The sequence below is a fragment of the Semicossyphus pulcher genome, unplaced genomic scaffold (genome assembly GCF_022749685.1).
Source record: "Semicossyphus pulcher isolate SPU_LCO1_2020_fin unplaced genomic scaffold, fSemPul1.0.p SCAF_5, whole genome shotgun sequence".
In the NCBI taxonomy this organism is placed as follows: domain Eukaryota; kingdom Metazoa; phylum Chordata; class Actinopteri; order Labriformes; family Labridae; genus Semicossyphus; species Semicossyphus pulcher.
This window is the reverse complement of record NW_027211726.1, coordinates 18,482,427-18,504,671: the sequence shown is the minus strand read 5'-3', so window position 1 is coordinate 18,504,671 and position 22,245 is coordinate 18,482,427. Positions and strand designations below refer to the sequence as shown.

General features: G+C 41.6%; 1 protein-coding gene across 1 annotated transcript in view; it reads right to left on the bottom strand.

Moving 5' to 3' along the window:
• The window catches only part of calcr (calcitonin receptor), a 63,131-nt gene extending 45,266 nt beyond the window's left edge, over positions 1 to 17,865 (bottom strand). The window contains exon 1 of the mRNA XM_069681630.1: positions 17,832 to 17,865. The gene's annotated coding sequence lies outside the window, so the exon portion shown is untranslated. The remainder of the gene's footprint in view (positions 1 to 17,831) is intronic.
• Between the last annotated feature and the right edge of the window lie 4,380 nt (positions 17,866 to 22,245).

The following is a 22,245-nucleotide window of genomic DNA, read 5'->3' as shown; positions in this document are numbered from 1 at the left end:
ATAAACGGTGAATGGACTGCACTCATACAGCGCTTTTCCATTCGATCTAGCACAGAGCCACAGCTGCCCCGTTATATAGTCATTAGCTCTGGAGAACAAATTTAAAGGGGCTCTTGTACATCTTGTCTTCAAATGAGTTGTATAAAGTTGTTGCCACAGCAACCCCAACATTTAATCTGCATCTTTTGTAGAGCCACCATTACAACATACACACCAATCAGCCATAACATTCTGCCTAATATTGTGTAGGTCGCCCTTTTGTCGCCAAAACAGCCCTGACCAGTCCACGCATGGACTCCACTAGACCTCTGAAGGTGTGTTGAGGTATCTGGAACCAAGATGTTAGCAGCACTTTAAGTCCTGTAAGTTGCGAGGAGAGGCCTCCATGGATCGGACTAGTTTGTCCAGCACATCCCGCAGATGCTGGATTGAGTTGAGATCTGGGGAATCTGGAGGCCAAGTCAACACCTTGAACTCGTTGTCGCATTCCTCAAACCATTCCTGAACCGTGTTTGCAGTGAGGCAGAGTGCATTATCCTGCTGAAAGAGGCCACTGCCGTTAGGAAATGCCGTTTCCATGAAGGGATGTACTTGTCTGCAACAATGTATAGGTAGATAGTACGTGTCCAAGTAACATCCACATGAATGGCAGGACCCAAGGTTTCCCAGCAGAACATCACCCAAAGCGTCACACTGCCTCCGCCAGCTTGCCTTTCTCCCACAGTTATCCTGGTGCCATGTCTTCCCCAGGTAAGGGATGTCCACGCACCCGGGCAACCACATGATGTAAAAAAAAATGTGATTCTTCAGACCAGGCCGCCTTCTTCCATCGCTCCGTGGTCCAGTTCTGATGCTCACGTGCCCATTGTAGGCGCTCTCTGCGGTGGACAGGGGTCAGCACGGGAACCATGACCACAACAAACTACGCTGCACTGCACTGTGTGTTCTGACACCTTTCTGTCAGAACCAGCATCAACTTTTTCAGCAGTTAGCTACAGCAGCTCTTCTTTTGGATCGGACCACATGGGCCAGCCTACGCTCCCCATCAATGAGCCTTGGCCGTGTCGTTGGTTTGCTGGTTTTCCTTCCTTGGACCACTTTTGGGAGGTCCTGACCACCGCATTCTGTTATGGCCGGTCGTGTTAATCCAGTGTTCTAGGTTTCAAATACAAAGAATGTCTGACATTATTATGGTAGGCTTTGTTATTTCCACCACTAAGATTTCTACATATTTCAGCGACAAAAATACTCCTGAAAAGCCGTGGATAACAAGCTTCTGCTCTATTTTCAGCTGCATCAGAACACAATACATAACATGCGCTTTGATTTTCCAGAAGCAGCAAATCTGCCAATCAACAGAGCTACATCATTAGACTCTAATAATAAGATGTTAAACAGCGTCTGCCATGCAACCAGCCTGGATAACAAAAGAAAAACACTGGTGTGATTGCTGCTTTCAAGGCCTCAGCTGATTTGCATACAGGTGATTAATTTGTGCTAATGTCACTGCATCCCAAGGGTCTCTGCTGAGATAGTGTTTGGATAAAGACTTACTTTCATGCCAATATTATCGCTCTGTATCTCCAGATCCGTCCTGATGTGCATTGGTAAACACTGCAGTTAAGCAGGGCTATAATCAAGGAAATATTAGTTTGCTTTTGTGTTAGAAAATGAGCGATCTTAAGGACGTACAATCAATACTAACAAGGGCTCCACAATAAAGCTGTATATTTAAAGTGCATTAATAAACATTTCACGCGACATGGTTTATGAAGCTCTATTACAACAGGATGTACCTGCAGTCAGACTGCCACGAAACATGACAGGATTTCCATTAAGTACAGAGAGCACTCGGCTGTGTTGTCAGCTTTATTGAATATACCCGCCCCATTATATAATCCCCTGAAAAACATTTTCACCTCCTGATATCAGTAAACAAAGGAGTCTGTTTACGTGCACAGCCTTTCTTCTGTCATATGAGCAGCTCCCTGCCAGACACTGACAGCTTCCCACTAACTTTTTGTTTACTTCCTGAACAGATTACGTGTCACTTTATACTCTCAGAGGCAGCGCGGAGAGTTTCAGGTGTTCACAGACGTCTACCGCCGAATGTTGGGTATCTTCGGGGGATCACAGTCCTTCAGTCTGGCAGCCTTTTCTTCCCCCAGACTCTTCATTTCCTCCCCACTCTCAACTGTGAGTACATCTCATCTGTCAACTGACCAATGACGTTGTTTGCCTTATTTCCCAACAGAGGAGAGCGGAGGACAGATGGTGAATACGGCATGACCTCCGCCAGGTTCGTGTTCAGTGTCACCGAGTGGAGAAAATTATGTTCAACTCAAAATACCACAAATAGAATTCTCTAAAATATTAAACGAATAACATAATTATCTACTTATTGATTGAGTTAGATGAGAAGACACAGTCTTATGTCTGACAATAAATCCATCCATCCATCCATCCATTACGGCTTATCCTGTTCAGGGTCGCGGGGTGGCTGGAGCTTATCCCAGCTGTCATTGTCGAGAGGCAAGGGAAAACCCTGGACTGATCGACCAGTCAATCACAGGGCTGACACAGTGATAGACAACCATTCACACCTACGAGTCACCAATGAACCTGATGAGCATATGTTTGGACTGTGGGAGGAAGCTGGAGTATCCAGAGGGAACCCACGCATGCACGGGGAGAACATACAAAGGCCCACTACGCCCGAACTGGGATTCAAACCAGGAACCTTCTAGTTGTGAGGCAACAGCGTTCACCACTGCTCCACCATTCAGCCCTGACAATAAACAAATGCAATTATATATTTTAATTCGTGTATTTTGTACGTTAACGTTTGAAAATGGGCGGAATAAGCTAGCCTAGCGGCCTTCATGCTAAGCTATGCTAACGAGGCCATAGCTCTTCGTTCACAGTATAGACATGAGTGGTATTGATCTTCTCGGCAAACTCTTTGCAAGAAATTTAGCCATATTTGGAACAGCTATTTTTATTCTATGTAAAAATATTTCAACAGAACTGAGATTTCTATAAACATGCATGCTAACAGGAAGTGAATATATATTAAATCAATCTATTTTCTCCTTCCTTTTGCAAACATTATAAGCCCACACTTGGCTTTACAAACTCAGCCCTCAGATCCTTCACCTAAAGAGGATCAAAGGTTATCTTCAACTCTGTAGCGCCACATTGAAGGCATTACTAAACGATAAAAGAGCAAAAAAAAGCAGCAGTGAGTACAAAGGACTGTATGACAGAATAGTGGACACTATCAGGTACACTAAGGCTGAAGAGAGCAGCCTGTAGAAGCATTAGAGGAGCCGAGGAGCTACAAATCAGAAATAAAAGATAGGCCCCTCTGGATCGAGGATGGATCCCAGAGGGCAAGATCAGAGGCCCCGAGGGCAGAGGTCCAGCATGATCCTCCTACTCAATCTTCAACTCAAACAAGGCAGTTGAAAAAGCATCAGAGAGAAAAGGCTTATTTAGGATGGAAAACGATCTGCACCTATTGGAACATATGATAGCTCTGGGATGTACACCGGATGAATGGAACAAACATTCCCGACAATAAATCAGGGTAGGTGGGAGGAAATTAAAAAAAAAAGAGGTTCATAGAAATAGCTCCGTTAAAGCCGGCACAGCAAAAGCACATCAGAGACACGCAGCACAATCATTCCAGTCGAGGCTCGGAGGACACAGCAGCCCTGCATGATCCAATAAGTCTGCAAAATAAAGACAGCAAAACACATCTTCACATGCACACAGACACACTGAGAAGATCTCATTTAATGGATGCAAAATGCCACGGAGCCGAGGAAGCTTTCTCTAAACCAATGCGCGCCGCTCCTCCACATAAAACGTCTACTGTACTGTCAATATCTACATTACTGACGCTCTGTGTCTGCAGGACACCAATCCATAATGTCAAGGACATACGTTGAAAATAAGATGGAAGAAAAACTGCACAGAAATAAATGTGCAATAAACTCACAACAAAATAATCAAACTAAAACGAATTGCTATCCTTCTTATGTGCAGCTGCCTGTTTGAGATTTCCTCAAGTCAAACTGTATGCAAATGAGACCAGATTTAAGCAAAGCTGCAGAAGAAGAGGAGAGAGGAGGAGGGTGCAGGGTTATCATGCATTCTTTAAGGCTGTGTGTGTGAATGAGAGGATTTACAGTCTCTCTCTCCCTCTGTCTCTTTTTCACTGTCTGGGTTTGTGTGTGTTTGTGTGTGCGTAGCCAAAGCACAAGTGTATCTATAATTATGTACTGCTAAATTTATTACTGGCTGCAGTTGTGTGTGATTACATGCTGAAGTGTTACAACCTACTTGACACTCATATAAACGCATTGGCAGTGCTAGTGTGTGTGTCTCTCTCACGCACATACACACGGTGAGAGAGATGGTAAAGCCATGTGGTGGTATTTCTCCCTAAAACCAGGTGCTTTATGGTCAAACATTTTCTCCAGCTAATAAGGTATTTGATGTAACCAGTTTATTTTGAAATCTGTCTACATATGTCCATACGCAGGATTCATTTCTGATTTCACTAATAACATTTTATTGCACATGTACTCTTTAAAAAAAAAAAAAACTTACTCTTGTTTTGGATTTCTGAAGCGATCTTAAATCTTACAAACGTTAAGCAGTAACACAGCTTTGTCAACAGATACTGCAGTGGGCTGACAGCTTTGACCTTAAACTCGAATATCTGTTTCATTCTTTTATGCTGAATAAATAAGAAAACAATGACTAATCCCATCTGGTTCATACTGATGCAGAGATAAACACACTGTTATGAAGAGTCATTATAAAATGTCAGACTTAAAATTGAACACAATGAGGGAGAAAATAAACAACCTGAAATGTTACAACTGGAAAAGTTTCAATATGACAGGAACATTTACATGTATTAATAACAAGCAGGGAATTAGGGCGGCACCGTGGTGCAGTGGTTTGAACGTAGTGGGCCTTTCAGTGTGGAGTTTTTCTCCCCGTGCTTACATGGGATTCCTCCGGTTAGTCTAGATGGGTGCCATGGACGGATGGCTGTTGCGTTCAGTACGTCACAGTGTGTAACCTGAGTGATTTACCTTCATAGATTGTTGGGGCAAAATTCACAAAAAATATATATATACAGTATATATTACAACAAATTTTGAAATACAGATTCTGTAGCTTTGTCTTGCAGTCATAAGCTTATCTGCTAATTAACCTTTGACCCCTGGATTTATCTTGTTGTGCTCCCTACAGGGGCTGCACGGTGCAGCGGAGTTTGCACGTTCTCCTCGTGCATGCGTGCTTTCCCTCCGGGTACTCCAGCTTCCTCCCACAGTCCAAAGACATGACTCTAAAATTGTCCGTGAGCGTGAGAGGTAATGTGTCTCAATGTGTCAGCCCTGTGATTGACTGGTGATCAGTCCGGTGTGAACCCTCCCTCTTGCACAATGACAGCAGAGATGGGCTCCAGCCCCCCCCCGCGACCCTGAACAGGATAAGGGGTATGGGCTACATTATAAATCCTTGTCTTGATACATACATATTAGTAAGTCTACAAAAACAAACTAATTATTGCAAACTACTGAGCGGCAGAATAACGTCTGAAGAAAGGCTTTGATTATTCACTCTATCGCTTTTACACACATGCACACATACACACATGCACACGTACAATAAGTCTTCCTCTTCCAGTAGATCTGGAGATATTTTTAGCCCAAGACAATCAAGAGTGGATCTATTAACTATTCTTCTTCTGCCAACGACCAGAGCCACAAACACGCACACAGACCACTGCCATTGACTTTGCCAACTCAATATTGATACCGCCCATGATTACAACCATTTAAGTGACATATGACTTTATTTTGTACATCTGACAGAATGTCTGGCAGGTTAAGGGGGGAAAAGGGCTCCGAAAGTCCCCCCCAAAAATGCGGGAAGTTTTCAGAAGCACTAAAATCAAATCACCATTGATCAGAGGCAGTAGAAAATGACAGACTTAAGTGCCGCTGTCAGAGTGGAATTACCTGGAATGAAACCAGGCCCACGTTGATAAGGTTCCCAAATCATTACCAGAGATGGCAAGCCGATTTATATTGTCCCTGAATTATGGATCTAATTACATCATGGATGGAAACGACGCAGCTCTCAACACACATTTCCTCGCAGATCTGTTCAAGTAGCTTTAGCCTCATGCTAGCTATTCCTACTGCTACCTGTGTTAAGAGTGGCCTAGTGTTTATCAATCTAGCACCATTTTAATTATCAGTCTGACGAACCTGCATTCCTAATTTACGAGTGGCTGCAGCTAAATGTAAAATAGGAGAATAATTCCTTCACAGCCTGTGAGTGGTCGTGCCCTGGCCCCTCGCCTGCAGTTAGAACCACATTAAGCTGCCTTTAGCAGATTATTGACTGCAGGTCAGAGCACAGGTGATAACAAAATTCCTCATGTGCAAGGAGCAGGCTACTTGACTTTCCCACAGTCACCTCCTCCATCATTAATGAGTATTTTCAGTGGCTGGAATGATCATCAACGAGATGATTCCAAAGGATCTACAACACTAATGTTAGATAGTTTAATCCCCAACATGTAAAGTCATCTATCCGAGTATAGTATTGTGGGAAAAAGGTCTGCAGTGATTCTTCTCTGTATTTGTCATTACTAAATACTGGATAAGTCAGCTTGAATTTGTAGTCCCCAGATTCACTTCTATTTGCTAACTAGCTAACGAACTTAGCTACAAACAGCCAAAATAGCATCTCAAAATGTGAGTCCAGAAGATTTTATGAAAAGACTTATTTCAATTTGTTTTGGCTACATTAGCTATAAGTATTGATTTCAGCCAGAGTATACTGCCAAAGAAACTCAGCGCGGCCAAGCCAAGCCAGCAGCTGCCTGCACACAAAGCGTTCTGGTACATGGAGGAGAACTTTCTCGGTCAGTATAACACATACCATCAACACTGATTGGACGCACAGAAAATGTAGCAAAACTCTCTTGAAAGAAAGAGTAATACTTGTATTTATCTTCTTGTCAAAAGTTAGACAAGAAGACCACTTTCATGTTAATTGTGAAGCTACATCCAGGAGGTAGTTAGCTTGGTTTAGCATAAACTTGAAACAGCTAGCATGGCTCTGTTTGAAGCAAACAAAAACAGCATTCCTAAAGCTTATTAATGTGTTATGAATCTTTTTTAGTGTAAAAATCAAAGAGTACAAGAACAGTCCAAATGTTTTTTTTGTACTTCTGTGTTTGTACATTTGACAGAGATTCGCTAACATTTTTCTGCTGTTCCTACAAGCTAAGCTAACAGCCTCCCGCTGTAGCTTTAAATGATCCTGCATGTTTGAGTGTATAGGTCTTGTTATCTTACAAAAATGTGTTTAATCTCATTTTTAAAATGTCAAACTATTCAGGCCTGTGTCCACTAACGGTGCTTTTTGTGCTGGCAGCGCCCAGGACCCAAACCTCATATCGCTTCTCACCTTCGTTACTGCTGCTAGGAAAGTTACATCACGGCACTTCCTCTTCCCTTGGTAGTGACCGATAAGTCTGTATGCTTAATATTTGTTTTTATTTAAGGAAATTTTATTAAAAGCAAACATGAAAACAATGGAAAGGAATCGTGTCCTGGTGTTAGCAGCATCTCCACACCTGGAAATTGTACCCTTGAAAAAATTAAAGGATTAGTTTCTCCTCGGCCATCGTTGTTGACAAAGTTGATGTCGTAAATCCCGCCCCTTCTTGATTTCGATTGGTCGGTGAGGAAGAGGTGACATTGACGAACGCGGAAGTGTTCTAAAAGTTGAACTATTTTCAACTGAGAGCGCTGTTAGCACAGCGACGAAAAACCGATGCTGCTAAATTCAAGACTCCATATTTAAAGAAACGCGTTCCACACATTTTGATTTTTGTGATTGCTTAGTTGTGAAAGAGAAAAGATGTGTGGATTGGTGTGTGCAGGCATGCCCTCTACAGTCCAAAAAACAGCACAAAAACAGCAGCACTCATAGTTGTGAAACAATAAAGAAGCATGGACACTAACATGCAAAGGCAATGAACTAAAATATCTGCTTAGAATGACTTAGTACTTGCGTCCAAATGAAATAACCACTCTGTATTTCAGGCTCAGTTTCAATAATATGTCTTAGAATTTTTGATTGAAGCCAATTGAAATAAAACATAAAGTAGGTAATCTGTTTTAAAGCTTCCTCTTTCTCTGGACGCTTGATGTGCAGTGTGATTATTTAGTCTAAGAGTTCAATGTGGTTTATTTGAACTGAAGTCCTTTTCAGTGGTGATGGTAGGTATCTTTTAGCACATGTGGGTTGGCTAGAGAAGAAATGTCCTGCTGGCTTCACATCAGTCCACATACTCCTGTATTAACACACACTCACACACACACACACACACACACACACACACACACCACCACATATATTCACAGAGGTGACGAGAGTCTCCCATTTCCTCTCCGTCTGATACCATTACCATTATCTGTGCCGTGCTCGTGGCAGCCATTTAGAGCCCAGGACGAGTCCGGGCAGCAGAGTACGCTGCAAATTGCCCCACTATTAACTAATCAGTGGATGGATGTACACTGATGCGCCTGATGTTCTGCACTGTTACTATTACAGCCCGCCTCATAATAATCCATTAGCACCATCCAAATTAAGTTCAGCGTGAAGACGAGCTGTTACAGAGTGCCTCTAACACCACATGGCTTTATGTAGAACAATGTTATTAAAAAGTGACTAAGTACCAGAGTTGTAATTTGGTAATTAACAAGTGAAATTATGTCACTTGTGAATTCTTCAAATTCTTTTTGTGCTGTTTTGTTAATTTCTTTCAGCTCAAAGGGTCCTGCTTACACATGAACAGGATTAGATTATTAATAAGGATTTAGTCACACTGAATTAATCATAATAACAAAGAAGTTTGGGCACACATTCCAAATACTGAAATGAAACAGGAACTACAGTAAGTGTTATCAGGATTATTAATTCCTTGTTTTCATTGTTAAAGCTCCTGTGAGGAACTTTCAGTTTGTGTTGATTTTGGCGCCCCCGGTGGACAAAGCCGTACCTCTTATCTCTTTGCTGATTTTGTCCTGTACATTCTTAAGTGTTGACCCTGCTTTCTTTAACAGACATATGCATCACTCACTTTAAATTTGTGCCCTGGAATTGTAAACAAAGCAGTTAATCGCTTCATCTGACACCTACCCCCCGCACGGAAGTTCCAGGCATTAAAATAACTATATAGAAAAAGTCAATGTTGTCGCTGATGGTCTGGTTTGATTTTGTAGCTCATATAGAGTCATCAGAATTTTTTTCAGTCTGTTTCATAACCAGCGAAAAACTCCTCACAGGAGCTTTAAGTTATGAAGTTAAATTCAAAATGAAAATACATTAGAATTTATAATAGTTACTCATCTGTAGTTATTGTAGTTATTACATTAAAAACCTCAACACTTTGACTGTCTTTCATATTAAAACTGATTTACACTTTAGAAAACATTATATATTTTACCATTAAAATATGAATATCTTAATGAAGACACATACATGCATCCTAACCAAGGACTAACAACTCCCAAAGACCCATAAAATACACATGTTGGGTTGTAAATGTGTAACATTTAAGCACTATGAAAAAGTCATTTTTATTATTGTCCCAAGACATGATAATATAGTTGAATAGAGCTAACCTGTAATGTTCTGTTTTCAGTTCTTATTTGCTCTTTTTAAATTGCGTGATATTTTCTCAATTCTATTATAATTGAGAAAAAGTAACTTTCAAAGAGAGTAAGGTTTAATTTCCAAACCCTTTAATTTCTCTAAAGTTACTTTCATGTTTTACTTGAAAACAAAAATTCAAACTCTCTATTTTAAATTAGCATGAGCAGGAAAACTTCCCCCCGAGATCATCCGAGCGAGTTCAGAGCGATGAAAGATGGAGACAGATGGTCTGAGCCGAGGCCTGCACCGAGTTTCTCTCCTGAGTGACTAACTGTACGGCTCTCTCCATTCCCTCTTTCCATCTGCAGATCATAATTCACATCTTAAAGATAACCTTGCCTTTTCAATCCCAGCGATAAAGTAAAGAATTAATGCACACATTCGTTCACAGCATGCGTTCAATTATCACTGCGAGGGAGGACCCTTTCCTCAGGAGGCCTCTGCCTCTCGGCCTTTGCTCTTCTTTCCACTTTAAATGTGTTTTTCAAAAGAATGCAAATTTTTTTATGAGTCACTGAGACTTATGAGGACGGAAAAAAAGATAAATAATCACATGAAGGTATGAATGTATCTACAGGTTAGCTAGCTCGAGTCGGAACAAGTTTATCAAACTGTAGTTTTTTGCATTTTAGGTTTTAAGTCTGCTCAAAACTCCTGAATATTCCTGACTGGATCAAGTCAGTATGGAGAGTAATATTATATGCCAATACTAGAACAACTTTTTAGCAAAGATGCATAAAGATCCCATTTATACATGCCTTTTGTCCTACATCGCTAACTCCCACATGCAACCGTGTGCAATGGGAAAGCAAGCACACTGCAGCTGAGGGCTATGGGAAACCAATTAAAGAAGTATTTTGTCGCTGGACTTGGCCGAAAGGCATTAACCACAATTCCCTTCTGGGCACAGTGTTCCTAGCACGCTCCGTTGGGTCAAAGAGTGGGATGTGTCTGGGTGCTACAAGCTGTAAACAGACAGAGGGGGAGACAGGCGAGGAGTGAGAGAGATGGGTGCTGTTATCACGAGTACACACAGCAGCCAGCAGGATAATTAAAATAGGAGCTCGAGCGCTCTCACAGATCTTTAATACTGTGACCAGAGGGACAAATGTAAAGAAATTAAAAGAGGAGGGAATAAACAAATAGAAAGAAAGCATTCAATTAACATTAGAGGCGATAAGAGACAAATTATGAACGAGACAGTGGAGTAAGAGAGAGCAGAAAGCTCCTCAAGAACAGAGCAGTCACGCTGCAAATCACTCTCTTTGCTCAACAAGCCCCTGAAGCCTCATTCTGAGGCCCCTCAGACCCACAGACAAAGAATAAGCCCAAACCTTCAAATGCTCTGACTCTCTTTTACTGTAACTGCAAACAGCGCATCTGTCGCACAAGCTACTTTTCAATGTGTGCACATTCGATCTGTGAAGAAAAAAAGGACGTCAGTGTTGAATGGACGTCATTGCTACAGCTGAAAGAGGCAGCGTTTGAGGTTTCACAAGCTTTATGCAGGGTGAGTGTGTTTGCGCAAATACCACCTGTTTGACGACAAAGAGCACGGGAATAAAAAGTAACATCCTGCTGCTTTTTTCACACCGTCAAGGTCGCACTAAACTTAAAATGCACCTCCTTATTTCCAGAGAAAAATTGACCAACCAACCGATGAAAAGAATCTGACTGTGTGCAAGAGAGGAGAAAATCAGTGGCCACATCTCACAAAGTCAGCATAAGATATTTCCCTGGCTGCCACCGATCAATCACAGAAACCTTAATTGGAGGCGATTACACCCGATATTATAGCCGACCCTGTGATTCATAGGCGGACTTGAAATAAGAGCCAAAATCAGGATGAGCAAGAGCCAAACGGCAAAGGAAATCAATGAGCGGTCTGGTAGTCGAGGGATATTGTAATAAGTCAGAATTAACAATGTCTCACAGCACACGCAGAGAGCTGCCCTTGGAGGGAAACGTAAGCTACTTTAATTACTGCCAACCACACTGTGCTCGCTTTCAGGCCCCCTGAGAGAGACTTCAATGGTGAGCAGCAGGGGTCTTTCAGAAGGGGTCTTATCTCCCTGGGCCTCGAAACATTTTCTGGATCATCTGCTGTCGTTTTTTTTTTCATTGATCAAAACTTTTTTATCAAGGTGTACCTCCTGTCTTTCTCTTTTCTAGTGCGTGTGTTCTATATTCTTCACTTTTGACTGAAACACCAACTTACCCACCAGTCTGTCGCGTTATTACACACCAAACATCACTTTGAATCAGCTCTTTCCTGCTGATTTTGAGTATGCAGAATATTACAGGAAGTATAGAATTTGGGGAAAAATTTGCTTTCTTTTGACAAGAAAATCAATCAATCAATCAATTTTGTCTGTACTGTAGCATACAGTCATCTTAGCGTACAAGCTGTGTCCCAATCCAGAGGCTGCAGCCTTCAAAGGAGGCGGTCTATGGAGGATGCGCCATTCATAACCTGACCACCATACACAATTAAAGCCATACTGGTCTACAGAGGATTTCCTGTTTGCCTCACCAGCTGTTCCCACCCTTACTCTTGTGTCACCAAATGCCACTCCTGTCGCCCAGCAAGTGGTAGCTAGCGGGCTAACTAGCTAGCATAACTAACGTCACATAACTCAACCAATTATTTTAAAGCAGTAACTAGTGGGCTAACTAGCCAGCATATAACGTCAAGTAAGTTAACCTGTTATTTGAAAGATAATTGGTTTCAAGGGCCCTTTCGTTTTTGTAGACATGTGTAAAGCTAGCTCTTCGATTGAGTTGAAACCAAAAACTTACATTACACATACATTTAAAAGTGTATTCCTCTGCCGCGTAAGAGTCAGCCATCTGCCGTTCAATGCATCTCGGGATGCATTGGGCCGCGAAGGATGCCCCTGATGAATCCTTCGTGGCCCGTGAAAAGGAGGACGCATTTCTTGGCCACATCTGAAGGAGCCTTCGAAATGGGACAGCCTTTGATGCGCCACTTTGACGCAATCGGCCTTCAAAAGCGTCCTTTGAAGGCTGTAGCCCCTGAATTGGGACAATGAATTGAAAAATAAAGTCTTAAAACTATTTTCTTGGCAGGAAGTAGTGAGTTAGCAACAGTGACACGGTTCCTGGCCAAGAAAAGCTTCGAAGGAGGCTTGTGAGTACATTTTGGTACGTTCTGACAGAGCCAGGCTAGGTGTTTATGCTAAGCTAAATATGTAGTTACAGTTATGTACAGACGTGAAAGTTACATCAATCTTCTCAGCCAACTTCCATCAGGCAAGCAAATTAGTCTATTCCCCATGAATGTTGAGCTATCTCTTCACTGACCTTTTCATGTTTTTTTTTTACATGTTAAGTATGTAAACATGTCTGTGTTGTCATTAATACAAAGATCACTATCTATGCCACCATTGACAGATTGCCCGTTTGCACACAGATGCATCAGTGCCATGGGAGACTGCCAGATACTGAGGATGTGATCCAGTGCGTTACTCTAAATGTCAGTGTTTATGGAAAATAAAGGACAAGCATATCTGCAGTGATAATCTGGACACCTGGCTGGGAAGCAGCAACTAAGATCTGACATGAACACAGACAGATAGGAAGCTTACTCTAATGAAGATTACAGACATTATGAAAGATTGATCTCTCTTTTTTGTTTTGCGAAAATTGTAACCAGGCGTTTTCTAAAATTCAGGACCTTGTATTTTTAACCAGAACAACTTGAAATACGAAAAATTATTTGAACAAGTTTAAAGGATCATTCCAGGATAAGCCATCAGTCTGCACCATCTGTGTCAGGGACCCTAAATAACGCTCGCTCTGTGCCAGCGTGTCTCCCCAAGCGACAGGAAGCTATCAGGGGTTGTCACTTTGGCACGTAAAACCTCCAGGAAGTATTTTCCAAGTAAACACCGGAGGGAGAAAGTGAAAAGATTTAGGCGAAAAGGTGGGAGGTTGGAAGCAATACAGACAGACTGAGAATGCAATTAAGTGTGAAGGACAAAGAGTGAGAGGACAGAGATGAAGAGAGAGGAGGAGACAGACAGGGACAGAGAAAATGAAATGAAATAGGATGAGAAAGGCTGCAGTGTCAGTCCGGCCTCTTATAAACTCAACCAGAGGGAAAGAACAAAGAAAAAAGACAGGAGAAGCAGGAGGTAAAGACATGATAAAGAAGTACACAAACAGAAGAGTAGAGAGGATATTGTCAAGGATAAAAAGGAGAATAAAAGCAGCAAGTGAGTAGCAAACACCAGCAAAGTTCAAAAGAGAAAATCAGACAAGGAAAAGAAGCGTACAGACATTAGCGTGCTAATTAGAAGCTTCACACAGACGTGTTTGTTCCTTTTTACTTTCAAAGTTGCTAGAAAATAAGTTCTTAATCACAGAATTTTAGATTAACAATATACAGTACTTTGATAATACCCAAAGAAACTTTAGGCTGCTGCTTTCACCCTCATTGTTTGCTTTGTGTTGGATTAGTACCGGTAAAGTCTGCAGCTAACGAGTTTGCTGTTAGCAAGAAAACATTTAGCAGAGTCATTGTTTACTTGTTACAGGCAGCCTAAACTGAGGATTTTTTTGGTTGCTTAAAAGGTGTTAACAGCTTTCTCAGCCTTGTGGAAATTTATAAACCATTTTGGAGAATTAAATTAGCATCAAAAGTCCAATGTACAGAGGCTTAACCAGTCTTTTTCAATGCTGCTCGCTAACGAGCTAAATTACTGTTTGAGACAGCTGTCCATTAAGTTACACTAACCCAGGCAAATCATTTTGAACCCTTGCAACAAATTACTCTTTATGTTTCATGACATATAATCTGATCTGTACAGATAATAAAAAGCTAACATGGAGCAGCATGTTCCTCGCCCCTCGTGAATTCAGACAGGGATCATTCGATCGATCGAGGATGTTAGGGAGCACGTTTTTTTTGCGTTAGCTGTGCAGCTTCAGTTCTGGTGACGTAAATTAAATTCAGGTATTTAAGGAGGGAAGATATCATCGTACGGAGGAGGCACAATGACATTTTCATGGAAATGTTAAACCGTCAGAAAATGGTAGGTCCACATGTCTCGCTTCGTCACAAACGCACACATTTCACATCTGTTGTATGGCCCTCTCTGTTTCCTGAGCCATGAGTCATTCACTCTATTCTAGCACCACCTATTGATACAACTGCTCACTATATGAAGCTTTTAGATGCAGCATTTTTTCCAGGAGTTGCATCACTTTATATTAAATAACCAGGCTGAAATAATTTGTGTTTCATTTCTGTCATGTGCATCTCTTTCCTGGTGTCTCCACTGAGTTCAGTCATAAATCACATGCAGATCTCCTCTTCCTCTAAAGCTTCTCATCTTACCACCTGCACTCAGTAAACAGTGCAGAGATAACTGCGACAGATGACTGTGAAATTGAGTTTTACGACAATACTATGAACACTGAATAAAGTATGACCCTTACGGAGAACTGAGAGCCGACATGAAAGAGTGGCTGCAGTTGTGCTGCACATATTGCAACACTTAACTTTAATCGCGTCCTAGAACAAGTCCAGGTTGCTCGCTCGTTTGAGCGCCGTCAACTTCTGTTTCTCCTGCTGCTCTGTAAATGTCTTTATCATTTCACACAGACGCAGCTGTCCACTTCTACGTGTCCTTCGTAGAAGAAAAGCCTGATCTCTGGTTCTAGCAAAACAGCACTATTTATTATGTAGAGGAAAAGGATAAACCACACACTGATGTACGGAACATTTAGCCTGGCTCCTCTCTCAAACGTTTCAATGAGAGCCAATGCAAGAAGTTAATTGCGTGACAGCAAAATTGTCCACATCATCCACGGCAGCTCGGGGTCAGTGAAGTGGGCTTTTCCCATCGACAGTTGTACACCAGAATCATGCTAATTCACACGATTCCTCTGATTCGCTTTGCGCAGAGAGCAGCAGGATAAGTATCTATGTTAGTCCTCAGCAGTAAATTGAGCTTTGTCTCGTGTCTCGTCCGTGATTGCGATAGACTGACATTGTGGGTCATCGCATGTACCTTTGAATAAAACATGGGGCATTAGCTTGATTAATATTGAGGAATAACAACAGGGAGAGGATATTCTTGCTGACCTTCCCTGAGTGATGGGACTCAATTACATGATGTGTGCGTAAGAGAGGGAGACGGGAGAGGAGAGCAAGTGCGTATTTGGATTTGTGCAGTGTGTAAATACTGGATTCCCGAAGCGATGACAAGAATATCGCGGTCCAAAATAAGAGACAAAAGCGTTGCCCTCCTCTTCCTTCAAACACTTTTATGACCACTGATATCCAACTCACAGGGGACACATTCCTCTGAATCTCTTTCCTTTTATCATCTTTTTATGCAGACCTTTCTCTTTCTCTCTTTCTCTTATTTCTTTTGCTCCTGTCCTTTCACACAGGGAGCCAATTTGCCTCTTGCTCGCTCGCCTGTCTCCGACCAGACAGACAGCATGTGGGATGATAAATGACAAACTTATCTCCCAGACTCCAGACGGGCCTGGCTCACTGCAGGGCGCTGTACACATCTCAACCCGTCCGTCTGCACGTCTCTCTCTCCTTCTTTGACAGCCTGCCTGTGTGTCTGCTGCTATTCCTGTCTTCATCTGTACTGCACACTATATTTGTATGTCTGAATGTGCAGAGGAGCTCACTGAAGTCACTCTCTTATAAAACCCTGGATGACACAAGCCATTACTTCAGACAGGCTTACGCAAACACAAAGGAATCCCCAAAAGAAGATTCCCAATATAGCCGCAAACATCTTCAAGGAATGACTCTTCACTTTCTGCTGTTTTTTTTTTTTTGCCACAGCTGGAGAGTGAACTGAAGCAGGAACGCAGCTTTCGCTGAAGATTTTGGATTATTTTGCTTCCGTGCCTGTGGGTCCAGAAAAGTGGGCGCATGAAGGAATGCTTATTTTCCACGAATTTGTTCATATAATCAAAATGCGTGTGAATTCATGAGGGTGGTTTGAAAGTGGTGTCAAAAATCCTCACGCGGGAGAGAAGTCGTTGTTCCGTGGAAAAAATAACCCAGCTTTTTCTGAGAATAAAGCAAAAATCTGCGTTCTTCTCACCCACCACGCCGACGCTGCGCTCTTTCTGTTTGGCACAATGATTAATACTGCAAGTGCAGAAAGGTTGCATGATTGACCTTTAATATACGTGCGCGTCTACTTTTGTGCAGTGTGCGCTGCGTGATGGCTCATTTCTTTTATTCACATGTAGAATTATATTGATTACAAAAGCATCTCCCTTTTTGTTCTTCCTCTTCAGAGAAGCAGGAGCCTGTATGGATGAAACTATTCCGTGTTTGTGTATCTGAGTGTGACGTAAAGGATTCATCTGTAACGCACTCCTTCACATGTCGTTGGCTGCAGAGAAGAGCCTCCAAGCTGCCTTACGTGCGCAGTTTGTATTCCACTAAAGAAAATCCTTTTATAAATTTGCATTGACTCACCAGAAGAATCCAATCTGCAGAAGTCATATATGGAATTTCTGCGCATTAACCTATATTAAACACCCCATGGATCATTGCATTTCCTAGAATTACTTCAGAAGATGCTTACAAAACCAAAGAATTAGACATGCTGTGCTGCTTTAATGCATGCATGTTACAATTTAAACCTAATGAGAACTCTTCCCAGCCTCCACTTGAGTTTTCAGCCTTATAAATAGAGCATCACAGACAGCTCAACACGAGTATGAGTCACACTCTGCATTTTCTGTCGTTTCCTCTTGCTTGCATCTTGAGCTAAGCTTAGATTAAAACACCCAATCTACATGCTATAATAATCCCTTTAACAGCATTAAACACGGGGAAATGGAAATCCAATTCATATTGCGTCAACAGTCACGGTCATGCAATGCAAAGAAAATGGGATTCTCCTTCATCAGCCCCAAAAACGTGACAGAAAATGAGGCATATTGGGATTTAAAGTGACTGACAAAAGTGGAAATATGATCAACGCAGCTGGCTGATATTTACTCCTCTTGAAGCAGTGACTTGAATAAGTTAAAAGGTGAATTATCAGTGGATGACTTACCTTACTTGAACAGATTCTGAGTGAGACAAACAGATGCTGAGGAGGTTCAGAGAAGGTGTCCTTCCTCAGAGACTGACTCCAAGCTTCTGCGCTCCTTTTAAACGCCGCGTCAATAAAAACTTTTTTTCTGCATCCACGGAGATAAAACCCACAATAAAAATCAATCAAACGCTTCTACTGCCCAGGTAAATATCTTTTAATCGGATGGTTTAACGACCGGCGGTGCGCGCGGGAGAGGAGCGCCGGGCAGGGCGCCGGTCTGCAGCCGTTATGAGCGGTGACAGTTGACTGCCCGGTAATCCAAGTGCATCTAACAGCCTCCCGGTTACGCGGACGAGCGTATGGTGGCTGAGCTCCTCCTCGCCTTATCTCAGTCTGTGTGCTGCAGACACACACAGCGAGGAGAGGCAGCCTCTCCTGCGCGTGTGTGCGCTCGGTTTGGACACTGGCTTTTAAACAAACACCGTAACGAGGAATCATAGCGATGTGGTTCATGTGGCTGTGGGAGTCAACTGAGATTTTAGCATGACTTTGTAGACCTTATTAAGAGGCATTTCCCCCCTCTTTGCATTGCAGCTGCATTTTAAATATTGTGACGTCTTTCTATAGTTTATTTTAATCTCATGTTATCACTCATGGAAGTTATTGTCATTGTGATTATTTTATGTCACCACACTTAATTTACGCTTTATAGCCCAACAGTTACATCATCAGTGATAAACATTTGATTGTGTCAGTTGCCTACATTTCCCTGCAGATATCCTTAAAGATCTTATATTTATATAAATACTATAGTTGCGAAATCAATTTGTGTCTCATAAGTTTTTTTATATAATTTTTTAAAAATATTTCTTAAAAATTCTTAAAATTCCAACGAATTTCGTCAATTTGAAAAAAAAAGAAGGCAAATATTTTGTGTTTTGTTACATTTTATTTGCTGGGCACAACATGTCTCCCACTTCACTGAATGTTTAATAAAGTGTTCAAGACTGAGTGGAAGGTTTCTGATCGAGTTGTATATCGCTATTGAAACTATGTAGTTTTGTCCCTGTACGTGACACAGGTTCGTGGTTATGCAGCTGATCAACAGGTGGCAGTAACGCTCCAAGTTTTGCTGCAATGCAGCAGCAAAGACAGGGAAGAAGACGAGTGCTAGCAAGTAAACATTGAGGTAAACAATGCTGGATTTTAAATACTTAAAAAATGAGTAACCTCAATGATCCGTACAATGTGTTTTGGTGAGTAAAATTGCTCCAACCTAAGCTACTATGAGATCACCCAGTCTGCTGTCCTGTTCCCACTTACAGATTCATACTCCTTAGGATCTACAGGTTGGTAAGACATTTTTTGTCGTATTAGTTGAAATTAAAGGCCAATCTCAACCCTTTCTTTGTTAACTTCACAAGAAAATTGTTTCTGACCAACTACATGATCATCTAAATATAAATATACGATTTATACCAGGCTATCAGACCATCCATGGCACCAAATCAGCTTTACTGAAGTTAGTAAATGACCTGAGAATTTTGACTGACTAAAACAACAAGTGTTCACTTTGTGATAGATTTCAGTGCTGCATTTGACACAACAATAGCATTTCGTCTTTAGAAATGTGTGAGTCTTTCTGGTGCAGTACTTGACTTGTTTCACTTAAACTTGTCAGAGAAAAAAATGTTGTTTTTTTTAAACTGTAGCACATAAAGATATTTATATCTTTGGTGGCACAGACATTTAACTTTGACTAAGGTGTTCCTCAAGGCAGCGTTCTCCGTCCTTTGCTCTTTTTTTTTAATACATTTTTTTAACTGTGCCACATAAATTATGAAGCCTGTTAAGCTGATTATACGTAAATATTTATCTATGTTAAATGATATATTTACCTCTTATTAGTTATTATCCTTTATTTGAGTAAAAATCTTTGAAAAAACAGATAACAGACTTTGGATGCAAAGTTGGCTCGCCTGGCAAGCAAATGTAAACACTTTTTTAAAGCCATCTTAATAAGGTCACAAAAACATCGTAGCCTTAATTAGACCCTAACTCAACAAGGCTGAAATGCTGATACATACTATTGCTACAAACCGCTGAGAATATTGCAACTCTTTTTTGCTGATCTCCCTAAAACATCTTCTAAGGTAACTCAGAACGGTGCAGCCAGAATTTTTACCAACACACACTTAGAAAAAGATCACATTACCTCTCTACTCGCATCACTGCACTGGCTCCCTGTATCTTTCAGAACTGATTATAAAGTCCTTTTACCCTTCGACAAAGCCTTACACAGTCTAACACCTTTATCAGTGACTGCCTTTGATTTTATGTCCCAACGCGAACTTTCAGGTCTTGCACTGTCTTTTGTTTTTACTTCTTAAAGGGATAGTTCGGTTTGTTTGAAGTGGTGTTGTATGAGATACTTATCAATAGTAGGTGTACTACATACAGTGGATGGTGGTCAGCACAGCCCCGGTGTTTAGAAACAGGCCGGAGTGCCGGCACGGATGCTAGGCTAGGCCGCCGCAGATAGGGTCACACGTAATTTATCCACTTATAAGGATGTCTCGCCTAAAAATCACCACGTTTCACTTTTCAGTAAGAACGCCTCTTTATTTGGCACTACTTTGTGTGGACCACATCACATACGTGTTACTACGCCTGCAGCCTACGCTGTCGGATCAGCTGTTTGTGTCAGCATTTTGTAATACAATATTACGGAAACAACAACAAGTGCCGTTCACAGTGGGGACCAGAGGACATTGTTTTCCATCTGCAGCAGCTTATAGCCTAGCCACTGTATGTGGTACACTTAATATTGTTTAGTATCTCATACAACCCACTTCAAACTAACCGAACTATTCCTTTAAAGTGTCCCACAAGAAACTGGATCAGCTGTTGGCTTATGGCCCTAAACTGTGAAACAACCTCCCCTTGGATGTTGTAACTGCAGACTCCCTTTGAATGTTAAAATGGAATTAAAGACTTATCTTTTTAATTTAGCTTAACTGCTGGTGTCTGCTGTGAACTTGCTATTGATGTTGCTACTTTTTATGTAATGTTGCTCATTTTCATCTTATCTGGTTTTGTTGGGCACTTTTGGTGACATTTTAATGGAAGGCGCTCTAAAAATTAAGTGAATATAATTATTCTGTTTGATTAAAAGAAGACTCCACAGGGCCCATTTAAAGCGATAATCTCGAAGATTTTCATTTAAATAAATGTCTGTTAAGTCACTGTCTATCGCTGAATGAGGTAACACAGTGGTGACTGAGCCTATGGCCCGCTGATGAAAGCCTTTGCATTTGCAGTATTACAGACTGGGTGTCTGTGGCGACTTTTGTGGAAAAAATCACAAGCGGCGCCCAGTTAGTGACGCATTTTCCATCAGCCAGCAGTGGTTGGTCTGCCAGAGAGGGTAGGCGGAGCTAAGCGGCTGCTTTTCCGGTCTCTGCAAGTGTTGCAAGTAAACAGTAATCTGCTATGGCTGAACAAAAAAAGAAAAGATCGATTACTACAGATACAACTTCAACAATAAGTGAAAATACAAAGAAAAGAAACAAATTCGACACTCAGATGAAGGCAAACACTCTAGAAAGGAAAGCGACCGTCAGCCAGGAAAATCAAGAGTTACAACCGGAGCCAACCGTGGACGTCACACATGCGACACTGTCTGGATATCTGGGAAGTGTGTGCCCACTATTGTCTTTTAATGCCATAAGGTGCTGCCAAAGAGAACGAAACTGAGATCTTCGGGATTACAACTTTAAGTTGGATATAGAATCTTTCTGCCCTCGGCAGAGGAATAAAAACTACTTGTTTCAAACTCTGAACTTGTACCATTCACATATCCAAGTGAAGGAGCAACTAGCAAAACCCAATTTTTCATGTAGGCTAACTTTAAAGCTTGACCTCTAACAAATAGAAACCCCAATCCGCTTTTGTTAGTGACTCAGTCGACGTTATATTGGTAATAAAATCAGCAGTAAACCCTCAAAAATCAATGTGAACATAATTCAGACATGATGGAACAAAACTTTGACACAAAAACTGAGCTGAGATTTGATAGCTTATTTTTGCAGATTTTAAGACAGTCTAGTCTATTTGCTCCTCTACCCAATGCTCTCCATTGTACTTGTCCTGCACAGCAGCAGATCCTTCAAGTCCTGTCAGTCACAAGGTGGGGCCTCCATGGATCAGACTTGTTTGTCCAGCTCATCCCACAGATGCTCGATTGGATTGAGATCTGGGGAATTTGGAGGCCAAGTCAACACCTTGAACTTGTCGCATTCCTCAAACCATTCCTGAACCATTTCTGCAGTGTGGCAAGGCGCATCATCCTGCTGAAAGAGGCCACTGCCTTTTGGGGAAACCGTTACCATGAATACTTGGTCTGCTACAATGTTTAGGTAGGTGGTACGTT